We start from the raw sequence: 13050 nt of genomic DNA, 5'->3' as shown, positions 1-13050 counted from the left end.
ATGTGTAGTATAGTTTTCTGAAACATCTTCTTAACATCCAGTGGTTCATTTGGTCTTGCCTTTTCTCTGCTTTTCCAGCCAGAATTCTTGCCTTCTTTGTCTCTTCACTTTCTTTGCTCTTCCTCTTATGACTTTCCTGTATTGAAAGTTCTTGGTGATTATTAGCAAGGAACAACATCTGTCTTACTTTATCCTGGATGGACTTTCTCATTTGAGTCTCCTACAGTTAGTAACTTGAACCCATTTTTATTCCATGTGCTGATTTTTTCAAGTTTCAAGCTGCTGAGCAGATCATGAATTCTTGTCCTTTATCTGCTAAAGGATTCTTTTTTCCCCGGTGGTTTTACTATCATTCTTTAGGAATTGGAAAAATCTCACCCTGCCCCACCAAAATCTTATCCTTGTCTCCTAACTATCCTTACCCGCAAATTTGTTTTGAAGCTACATTCTTAAAATCTGTGCTCTTCCTTTACTGCCTAACTAAACATGCATTAGTAGTATCATTCCATAACCATTTGCATGCAAGTTTACCTCTTACCGTCATCCTCAATTAACCTTTTTTTTCCCAATTTATGTGAATGAACGCTATGCAAACCTTTTTCTTTTCTCCATTTTGGAAGAGGTAGTCCAGTATTTTTTACTCTAAGACATTGATGAAGAATCTTTATTGTATTGCACTTGTTTCCACAATGAAGATCTCGGTACTAAATTTTTACTAGGTCGAGCACTTCAGAATTTTTCGATAGGTCCTAAAAAAACCCAAATTACCCACACTTGTGTCATCTTCCTGATTTGGTGCTCTAAAGTGGTCCCTTCATGATGAAGTCCCCATCATGATGAAGGGCATGGGTTTTTGATTTTTCTTTTCCTTCCCTTCCCTTCATGTCCCTTATTTTTATTGGCTTGGATACAATGCCAGTCCAATGTACCTCTATGGTATTTGGTTGGTTTACAGCATAAATGGAGTGTTGTTATAACCTCATCTTCTGTTTAGACATGAGTAATAGTAATTAGAGAAAGTGATGCAGGGGGATGTGGATTGGGTATGACTGTAGGTGAAGTCCTTGCCTGGAAGATTTGGATTTGGCTTTCCCTTTGGTTTTACTTTAACCATAGCCTTGTCCTCAGATATCCCACTTCTGTGTTCTGTCTTTTGGACTGGTGGCATTCTTAGCCAGAGTTTCAGCCTCTGCTACCTGAGTAGAAGTTATTCTACTGTATTAGAATAAATAGTTATTGCCTCTTTCAGTAGTGTCCGTGGCCCCTTGCGGTAAATATCTGTCTTACCAGCCTAGCTGCAGTGGGCCAACCATGGCCAGCATCAGCATCCAGCCAGTTGCCCACTTTCTTCCCTCAGCCCTCTGTAGCAGGATGGGAGAGAGAATCAGAAAAGCAAAGCCAGGAAAACTGTGGCTTGAGATAAAGATAGTTTAATAAGTGAAAAATATCTGTGCACCAAAGCAAAATAATGAATTTATTTATTAGTTCCTATCAGTAGGCAGATGTTCAGCTGCTTCCTGGTCAGCAGAGCTTCATCATGTGTAACCATTATTTGGGAAGACAAAAGCCATAATTGGGAGTGTCCTGCCTCCTCCTCTTTCATTACTGTCATATGGTATGGGATATCGCTTTGCTCAGTTGGAGTCAGCTGTCCTGTCTGTCCCCTCCAAATTTCTGCCCACCTACAGCCTCTCGCCGAGGAGCAGCATGAGAAGCAGAGATAGCCTTGGTGCTGTGCAAGTGTAGCAGAGCATAGCAAACATACTGGGGTGCAATCAATGCTCTTTTAGTTACAAATCCAAATGATCATGTACTTCAGATCCAAATTGGAAAAGTAATTTATTTGCATCATTTATCTTTGCAGTTGATGGTAAAAATGAGTTGTTAATTTCTGAGGGGTCTGATACACATGGAGGACCTAAAGGGGCTGGTGTTGGTGCAAGCATATTGACCTGGCTGCCAATAGAACATACTGTGCAATGACTGTGTGATAAAACTTGTGCTGGTATTAAAGCATCCCTTGGCCTTTTCACCCGCAGGGTGAAACAGTTTGTGTTTGACCTGTTCAGAACCTCTCTGGGATCAGGCTCCATGTATCCATAGGCTTACAAGAACCCTTTAGCTGTTTTTTTTTAGCTTTCTGTATGTAACATTTTGCTGCATGGTGTCTTCCTGTCAAAAGGATGGACAAAAAATTCTTGTCCTTTCAGCCTTCCACAGATATGCAGTTGTACTGTGCTTGGAGAACTGCTGAGAAAGTGGGAAAAACCCTCAGTCTGAGGCAAATACTGACACCTTGTCCTCTGTATCCTGCCTGAATTAATTTATTGCCTTCTGATGCTGACACAAATACTTTCTCTTTTGCCTTAGGTTGTTATGGCTAAAATCTTTTTATGTGTCTTAAAGTGTGTCAGGTTCTCAAACTGTTTCCCATGGGCACCCTAAGTTTTCAGGAAAAAATGATACGTTGTATATGACTGAGTTTGGCACTTCTTATGGATGCCTGTTTTGATCCTAATGGGAAAGCAGGCAGCTGTGTGTTCCGTTCTTAAGTTACTATCCCTATTGACTTTGCAAGGATCTAAAGTATGTAATTCAAGGCAGTGTAAATCCACACCTTGTACTTGGTGCTGGAATGCTTGAATACAATAACTTAAATCTCTGGATGGCACCATTAAGGATTTTACTAGTTTGTGAAGAAACAGATGAGTGGCCACATCCTTTTGTTGCAGCTGCCAGCACAATAATTTCAGAGTATCATTTACTGAAGGATCAGGACCAACAATGCAGAAATTAAATACAGCCTGTTTTGCCATGGCAGCCTGGCCATTCCCATGTCTCATGTGCTGCTGGATGCCTCAGAGCAATTTAACTGTATATTCTGAGTTGCTGAAGTGAGAAGGGATAAAAAACAGTAGTTGACATACTTTCTTCTATTTGTATGGAACTTCACCACTGCAAATTAAGATCCAAATGTTCATTTCAAAGCCATGCCATATACACAGCTCTTTCTTTATAAGTTCTGTTCCTTGAGCCTTTTAAAGTATTTGTGCAGGATGACTAATAACATTCTCATTACATTTTCCTTATTGCTCTATGAAGACTTAGTCTGAAGGCTAGTATTAGTTTGCTTTGTTTGAATGGGTGTTACAGCTAAAATTTTTGCTCTTTTAAGTGAAGAGAGCAAACTGATTTTTCATTATACTGAAAAACTGTCAACTGTGCTCAGTTCCTGTTACTGTAGGAATTAATGAAAAGCAGAAGACTATAATTCTAAACCCCTTTCATTTCTTCTTGGAATCCCATTTTATTGAAAGAGAAAACAAGATAATGTTTTGATTCCAGAAAATATTATCTGAAGGGTAAGGACAACAGACCAGCTTCATTTTTCTTAAAAAGTGTAATGACAATAGAAAATTTTCACATGGAAAGAGAGAATAAGCCTGGTTTTTATGTCTCCTGAGCATCAGTTTTTTTTCTGAAGGCTCGGCTCTGATTCTAAGATTCACAGTGATCTTAAAATGTCATGCAGCATTATTCTACACAGATCTCATGCAGGAATCTACTGCAAGTTAAATGCAACTCCCATCAACTGTTTCTGCTCTAGTTTTTAGATGCAAAAGTAAACCTCAGCACCTCCTCACAGGATTTGGAAATCAAGTGTACTTGACCTCATATGTATACACTGGGTTTTGGACAAGGCACTGAAGTAAGAAGACTGTGGAATAATTGTATTCTGTAGTCAATTTCAAATCAGTTTGAGAAGGGATGTTGTATATCACAAAGCAAGAAGTGATCAGAATGTCTATAATTGAAGATAATTTTCCTTGATCTTCTAACTGGAAAATAACATAGCAATTTCACTGGCCAAAAAGCTTCAGTCTTCAAAAGGAGAGAGAAAAACATCCCAGTATTTCCAAAAGAGTACAGGAAAATTTAGAAGCAAACACTAATGTTTGAAATGCCCACATGGTTGAAGGGCGACAAACATGAGTAAGGGACTGAGACAACTTTCATGTGAGAAAGGATTGAGAAGAGAGGGCTCAGGAGGATACATCAATGTATAGGAATACCTGAACAGAGGGTGCAAAGAGGACAGAACCAGGCTCTTTTCAGTAGTACCCAGTCACAAGACCAAAAGCAATGGGTACAAACTGAAAGTTACTATTTTTTTTTTTTAACATGTCCCACTGGCTCTTGAAAACTCCTTTTGTCTTCTCGCATTCTCTGTCAGTTCTCACTTTGGACTTGATTCATCATCTGTTCAGTCTCATGTTTTATCCTCTACTTGAGATAAATGGTCTCCTTCGGTGCTAATATCTTCATGCTCAATGTCAATCTTTCCTTAGTGACCTTGGTGAAATATGTGAGGAACCCATGACTAGCTGTCAAGTGCTCATGACAAGTGCCTTTATGCTTGTGTGTGCCTGTATATACATTTATATATATATATATTCCTGTATATGTTAGCCATTATAAATGCTTACATGTTGGCCTAAATGCCTGTACAGCCTTCCTGTCCTCATCTCTACCTATAACTAGATTTACTTGATGGTTGACTGTAAGTGCTGGGAATGAGAGTGCACTCCTTTAATGGCTTTTTGAAATGTCAGCAATAATGAAATCCAATCATGATCTACATCTCTCCAGATTCCTATAGCACAGACAAATGGCTTCTGCTCCTATATTGCTGAGTCCCACAGTGCAGGGACTTCTCTTTTTAAGTATAAATTAAGCGGAAGCCCACATATATTTGCTCACTACTGAGTAAATGACATCCTTGTTATTTAAATGGTTTTTTTCCTACCTTGTTCACATCTTTCATTGTTATGGATTATTATAGGCTTTAGATTAAGGTATTAATGATACAGGTGGGTTTTTAAGGTCTCCAGCAGAAGTGATATGAAAATGTGGTACTTTGCAAAAATCTATTTGTAGCAGCTCCTTAGAAGCCATGTGTAAGAGGACTATTGTCATGCTGAGAAACTCTACCTGAATACTGATTTAAGAATTCTCCCCAGCACTTCCTTTTCTATTGAGAGTGTAGTTTCAGTCTAAACCATCACTTATACAAAAAACCAAAAACAATAAATTGCTTTTCTATCACAGGTTTGTCTATTTGTGCTTTCAACCATATTTCATATCTCCATTATTGCACCAGAACTTCTGAATGTTAAGAACAGTACTGGCTTTGGGGAATTAATCCTTCTTTTTAGTGAATACCACTTGAGACTTCAGGAGTTCTGGATTTGGGTTTTTTTTAATTGAAAAAAGTGATACGTATACAATAAATGATTCAGTTTTCTTTTCAAAAGACTATTTGAGCACTTGCAAGGATCAAACCACATTAAATGAACCAAGATTTCCTGTTATAACCTTACTAGTTTATGTAGGCATGTCTCCTTCCCTGCTCCAATAGCAATGAAACAGGCCAAAAAAAGTGAAGATTAAACAGGAAAATATGTTTATGTTTTTTCTTCACAATTCTAGCAGTTACTTGGCTATTTTTGCACTTGGAAATTGTATATTTAATTAGCTATGAATTTTGAAAGACAATTGCTTAATGTTCATCTGTTCCAATTCTGGACACAAGATGCTTGTTAACTCTATTTGATACTCAGTTGTCTGGCTTAGATTTGACGTTAAAAGTTATTGTTTAATGTGTAGGGTGAAGTGTTTACTTATTCAGAAAAAAAAAAAAAAGAAGTCTTCCATTTTGGTTCCCTTCTCAAAATATAATCTGAGTAACACTTTTTTTAGGAGCCCTGAGGAAAATATTTTTTCTGAAGAAGAATCTCTGTAATATTCTCTTCTACAATATATATCTTCTTTGTATTTTTAATACTGGAGAAATCTCTGTTTTGTTTAAAGGTACCAGTTTTTGCAAGTCTTGTGTGTCCTGAATGCAACTACTGTGTGTACTCACCCCACCTATACATGAGGTTAACACAACCTAGAAAGTTCATCTTAACAGTGCATGAGGTCACAGCTGAAAGGGTCATGGTGGCATCTAAGACACACATTAGTACAGTTCAGTATCTTTATTTTACCATTTTCTGATGATTGATTATTTTTAAATTGACTGGCTGACAGTGAGGGATCCCTATCATATATTTGTACGCAAAACCAATCAGCTCCTCCAGCTCCTGTGGGAACAATAAGATATTCTTTGAGAAATCAGATTTGTAATTTGGGTACATACAAAAAGTTAAACTCATTAAAATAAATAAAATATAAAGAAATTTTAAGGTAACATCTCCAAAGAGCTAAACTATGATTTTTTGGCTGGTCTTAATGTCCAGAGTTGAAGATGGTCTTGTTTGCAAGTAAAAATGCTACCTTTGGTCATGAATCATAGAATCATAGAATATCCTGAGTTGGAAGTGACCCACAAGGATCATCAAAATCCAACTCCTGACCCTGCACAGGACAACCCTGAGAATCACACCATCAGCCTGAGAGCGTTGTCCAAAGAGTTCTTGAACTCTGACAGGATTGGTGCTTGACTGCTTCCCTGGGGAGCCAGTTCTGGTGCCGAACCACCTTCTGGGTGAAAAATCTTTTCCTAATATCCAACCTAAACCTCCCCTGACACAGCTTCATGCTGTTCCCTCAAGTCATGTCACTCCTCACCACAGAGATGAGATCAGTGTCTGCCCCTCCTCTTCCCCTCTTGAGGAAGTTGTAGACAACATGGTTTATTCGACCTGTCAATCAAACTACCCAGTAAGATACAAATCTGGTCTCTGACAAGGGTCCATGAAAAGGGAGATACCTTATATGTAGCCAACATTTCTTATAAGTGTTTTTGCAATCAGTTACTTAAAAAGTGAGATTTTTTTTTGTTGCTTTCAAAAAAGATACCAGAGGCCATTGTAAATGATGTGGAACCTTTAAATTGTGGTCCTGATAATTTTAGAAATTCAGAAGCTCCACTGAATAACTTTTAACAGCTAGTTTTAGCAGGACTTTTCTGAATTGGCAGTAATCCAACTTCACTGAGTCATGGTCTTAGAAAGTGCTATGGATGATTTGTCTAATGGCCCAGCTTAGTGCTGCAAAGCAGAGTAAATCACAGCGTGTGAGACTTGGATGTGTGACCAATGTGTTTTGTTCACTGGGTCAGTAAGTAATTAAAGGGAAGATTCAAACCCTGGCACACAACCCAAGCTATCCTGAGGGAGATAGGTACTGCCACCACTATAAGCTCTATCAACCTTCAAATGTTTTCTCTTTGCCCCCCAATCTCATCTACACAAAGTCTTGCATTAACTGCAACACTTGTAGGAATCATTTCTATTCACAAGTACAAAACCAGAAAGATCTGAAGAGTTCGCACATCCTGTTATCCAACATCGTAAGTCTTCCTTCATCTCCCTTTTCTGTCTTCTGTTTCATTTACTGACATACAAAAGAAAAAATTCTTTGCTTGTCTTTATGTGTGTATACTTGTCCTAGTTAGAACAGCTGGGACGAGTTCATTACTGTGTGGGTGTAACCCAAACTGTGCATTCTACATGCACATTTCCCAGAAACTGTTAACAACAGACCATTTGCAACTGCTGCCCAGAGCACACCTGGCCCCGCAGGCTATAAGCTGAGTGTTAAGAGGCCTGTGAGATAGGAGGATGCTCCTGTCCTCAGACCTACAACTCACAATCACCCATTGTGGAACTCCTCACTCTGGGGGAGGTACTGGGCATTCCTGCCTGAACCTGAGGGTGTATACTCTCGAGGTTTTGGGACTTCTGGTACCATTCATTGGATCCAGAGGAGGACCAGAACCTTGACTGGACTGCAACCACCACTCTCAACCAGACTGCGACCAGCACTCTCACCAACAGGTTTTCCCCCCCCTTTTACTTTGGACTCAGGGGGACCATGTGGGGGTCAGCACGGGGGCCAACAAACATGAACACCATTCTGTTCATGGCCCAGGGTGCTGGGTTATATGTCTGGGTTTTGTGGTTAAAATTTTTAATTGGTTAAAACCAATTACTTGTCCATATAACTGTATTATTGTATTGTTTTTTATTAAATTGTAACTCTGACTTGTGGTCTCTTTTGAGTTGGGTTCATTTCTCCTGCTGGTTCACCTTTAAACCAGCACAACACTTTTGGGAATACTTGGATAATTCAGATAAGGAAGGTAGCAGAAAGAAAGTTCCTTTCAATTAAGTATATTCTTGAAAAGTAAAATATAAGTTTTTCCTATCTGTACAGAAATCTAAGGAAAGCTGTGTTATATACTTTTTTCTGTGAGAGTTGTTTGATTACATTTTGAATGCTCAATTAGAGCATATACCTGAATGGCAAAGGGAATAAGAAAGGTTTTTAATATTCTTACCTAGGTTTCAGGTTTTATGTGACTTAAAGTGGCTTTTAGGCTGTAAATTAGACAAAGGAATAATTTAATTATGAATGCCAACTGTAGAATTAAACCAACAGCAGTAAGTAGTGGACCCTACTTGGATGAACATTTTAGAAGATGACTACACCTTTTTTTAAATAACTTGTAGGAATAGATTAACTGCGGTGTTAAATTTTATGATTCAACTAATGTCTTCAGTCTAATACAGCAGGAATAATCCATAAGTGGAGGTTTTAAAATGAAAATGTATAGTGTTCTGAAAGAATGGCCATATTCTTACAGCTAGTCAAAATGGGCAATAGAAGCCTGGTATAGATCTTGACTGCCAGAAGTAGAGGAACCGATGTCACACTAAACCTTTTTCTTCTTTTACCTGAGCATGGAGAGACTGCCTGTTATAGGCTATAAATCCCAGGAGGGAAATTTTCCTTCCCTTGCCTCTTACTATAAGAAAGACAGAGTCCAAATGGAAAAGGGGGCGATTAGCTTTACAAAAGGTCTAGCCAGCTGAGCTGCATTCCTAACTGATGGACCATCAGAGGCTGGAGGGAGAGGGGAGGAGTTTTTAGGGAGGGTTGCTGGCTCTCCTCAGAAAGGAGAAGTCAGTTTGCTGGGTTCTCTCTCTGGGACAGAGACGGGGTAGCTGTCTTTGTCTCCAGCTCGGACCTGCTGCGTTTTCATCGGAGAGTTTTTGTGCGAGACACCGTCATCTGAGGACAACAGTGAGTTCTGTGAGGGCGGACTGCTTTCCTTTCCCCCTTCTTCCATTGGGGGAAGGGTCCCCATTTTTTTTTCAGCTTCTCCTGTGACCCGAGACCACTCCCCAGACCCCCTTCCCGCGCGGTGACCGCCAGAGCCCGACAACGCCCCCTGCAGGTCAACAGAGAGGTGCAGGCTCTGCACCTCCAGCGATCCAGAGAAGTATTCAGACCTTTTGTTTTGTTTGAAGGGGACTTTTAGGTACAGGACTATTGTCTAGTTTTTTGTGTGTTCTGTTACTGTTCTTGCCAACATACATATATCTTTTAATAAAGGGTTGTTATTTCTTCTGTTTTTTCCACACTTCCTCCATTAAAGCCCCTTAATTTTGAATTTACAATTACTGAGAGAGAGGACTTTGGTTTGTCTCATAACTCATTCTCTTTAGCAAACATTCCAATCTCTTCAAACTGAGACACTGCCCTTTATATTTCGACTAGTTTCTCACAGGGAAAATTCACCTCTGTGTCCAAGAAAAAAAAGAACAGAGCATACAGTGTCCAGTTCTTTTCTGCAAAACTTCTTCTTCATCACTTTTCTTTCTGGATGCTGTTTGTTCCAGCCAGGTTAATCAGACATTGACCATGTGCTGTGGAGCTCCGGGGACCCTGGAAGCCCCCATGCCGTGTGCCACGGAGGGACCCCGGAAGCCCATGTGCTGTGGAGCTCTGGGGACCCCAGAAACCCCTGCGCCACGGCCGTGGAGCTCCGGGGAGCCCGGCCCCCGGGTGCGGCCATGGGTGGCCCCCGCCCTGGCCCCGATGGGAGAAAGGAGAGAGAGGGGGAGCCTCACCAGCGGGTACTGCACCCCCGTGGAAGAGTAGAGGAGAGCTTCAGAACACACAGAGGTTTGCCGTTCCAGGTTTGGGGGAGGGGGAGGGTGTCGAGCGGGCCATGGGGGACCTTGGACTCACAGGAAGGCGAGCGGGGCAATCCTGTGTGAAATGTTGCAGGTGAACAGTGCACCTGAAGATATGTGGTAACGCAGTGGAGGACGGATAAGGTCAGGGTGGATAGTGAGTTCTTTTAGAGTGATGGGGGTCCTGGCCGGGCTGGGACCTTGAAAGGCACCTCAGCCTTAGATGGGTATGGGGGCTAGAACTGTTTGTTTGTTTGTTTGTTTGTTTTTGGCTCATCTGCGGCTACTGCCCAGGTTCAGCATGTTCTAGATATATTTACTTTGCTTTGTTACATCCTGAAAGGGTGGTCAGGACAAAGGGTTGTTCCTGGGTATTTCCTTGTAATTGTATATAGATAGGTGTTAGTAAAGTAGGAAATGAAAGCCTGAATCGTTCTAATGGGAATGAAGCCTGTGTACCCCTATGTGGTTGCGAGCTATGCTGGTGATGGTACATGCCTTCGGTAGGGTCACCCATGCCAGACAGGTCAAATCCGTAGGGTCAGATACACTACATTCTTGGGCAGGATGAGCTCGTTAGCCTTCTGGCAGTCATCCTAGGAGAAGGACAACTCTAATCCCAAATCGGGGCAGATGGAGCTCGCTTAGCCCTGTAAGGCCATCCATCTCAGAGAAGGTCATTCTAATTAAACATATGTCCTGAGGACCTCACTGCCACCGTCCAAGCTCACTCGGCCCTGGCAGATGAACCTTAGGATTAAAGGGTGGGTTCAGTTCCTTACATACTGCATCTCAGCTAAAAAATCCACTGCGCAGGCTTGAAAACTTTACCCACATTCACAAAACACTGTAGCGACGAGTGAGGGTTGAAATGGCAGGTGAAAGGTGCACTGGAAGCCTCAGACCCAACCCTGCATGCAGGCGGTTCAGGATATTGGTCATTTGAGACTGACCAGAGATGACAGTCTCTTGGGGCAGCACCCTGAACGACCAAGCAGCCTTTCCAAGGACAGCACTGCTTGCTCCACTCGGAGAGGGGCCTAGAAAAGGTGGCCTAAACAAAGCTCATCTCCACCTTCACCTGGTTGGTTAACCGCAGGCCAACGGGCATCTTCTTCCAATGCGGTCACACAAAGATCAAAAGACAAAGGCATATACACCTGCCTCCAAAGGTGTACCTAAATTAACTCTAGCATGCTGGAACATCAGAACCATGCTCGATTCTGTGAATAGCAGATGTCCTGAGCGCCGTTCTGCCCTAATTGCCCATGAACTGGCTCGTCTCAACATCGACATTGCTGCTCTCAGCAAAGTTTGCCTTCACGAGGAAGGCAGCCTCAGAGAACATGGTGCCAGTTACACACTCTTTTGGTCAGGTAAGCCCAGAACCGAAAAGCATCTCTCAGGAGTTGGCTTCATGATCAAAAATTCTATTGTTCCTGAACTCGAAAATCTGTTGACCGGTCACTCTGACCGAATTATCTCCCTACGCCTCCCACTACACAACAAGCAACATGTTGTCCTCTTTAGTATATATGCCCCAACTCTCCAAGCTGACCCTGCTGAAAAAGATAAATTTTACACTGACCTGCACCGCCTTACCCAAAAGGTGCCTGCAGATGATAAGATCATTATCCTTGGTGATTTCAAGACCAGAGTAGGTAAGAATTTTGAAGCATGGAAAGGTATATTAGGCAAGCATGGTGTTTGAAACTGCAACGATAATGGTCGACTTCTGATAGAATTCTGTGCGGAGCAACAGCTCACCGTCACTAACACTATCTTTCAGCAGAAAAATAGTCTGAAGACAACCTGGATGCACCCCAGATCTAAGCATTGGCACCTCATTGATTATGTCTTGGTGCAATGGAGAGATGCCTGCGATGTCCACCATACCCGCGTGATACCCAGCGCAGAATGCCAAACAGACCATTGGCTTGTGCGCTGTAAACTCAACTTCAATCTTAAATCCAAACCTAAAAGGGGCAGTATCCCAAGGAGAAGACTCCAAGTTAACAGTCTCCAATCAGCCACAGTGAGAGACAGATTCCAGGCAAACCTTCAAACTAGGCTCGAAAACCATTCCATAGATTCTACAGATTCCTCTCCTGAAACAATTTGACACCATATTAAGAACAGCATCCTGCAATCCTCTGAAGAATCCTTAGGGTTCTCCTTCAAGAAGATCAAGGACTGGTTTGATGAAAACAATCAAGAGATCCAGGAATTGTTGAGGAAGAAGAGAACCGCCCACCAAGCACACCTTGCACTGCCTCCTGTTGCGCAAGGAAAACAACCTTTCGTCTTGCATGCAGCAAGCTCCAACAGAAACTCCGTGACATCCAGAACAAGTGGTGGATTGATATAGCTGAAAAAACTAAGTTATGCGCAGATACGGGTGATCACAGAGGGTTCTATGAGGCCCTGAAAACAGCACACAGGCCTACATACCAAGTCCAAAGCCCCCTACTCAGTGCTGATGGTCAAACACTTCTAACAGATAAAACCTCCATTCTGAATCGATGGTCTGAACACTTTCAGACTCTTTTCAGTACCAACTGTGTAGTCCAAGACTCAGTAATTCAGTCCATCACACAACAACCAGTGAAGTACGAATTGGATATTGCCCCCACTTTAGGAGAAACCCTCAAGGCCATTCAGCAGGTGAAAATTGGCAAGGCAGCTGGGGTTGATGGAATTCCACCCGAAGTCTGGAAACATGGGGGCCTTGCACTCCATGCTAAATTTCACGAGTTTGTGGTGCTCTGTTGGGAACTCAGTGAACTACCATCAGACCTTCGAGATGCAGTCATCATCACTTTGTATAAGAAGAAAGGAATTAAATCTGATTGCTCAAATTACCGTGGTATTACTCTGCTCTCCATTGCTGGAAAAATCCTGGCAAGAATACTCTTGAACAGACTAAGACCCGCTATAGCAGAAGGAATTCTACCTGAATGTGGTTTCAGAGCCAACAGGAGTACCACAGACATGGTGTTTGTTCTCAGACAAAGAGAAGTGTAGGGAACAGAACAAAGGTCTCTATGTAACCTTTGTTGAC

Source organism: Manacus candei, unplaced genomic scaffold (assembly GCF_025592945.1).
Source record: "Manacus candei isolate 608988 ecotype Guabito, Panama unplaced genomic scaffold, ASM2559294v1 h1tg000011l, whole genome shotgun sequence".
NCBI lineage: Eukaryota > Metazoa > Chordata > Aves > Passeriformes > Pipridae > Manacus > Manacus candei.
This window is presented reverse-complemented; position numbering follows the sequence as displayed.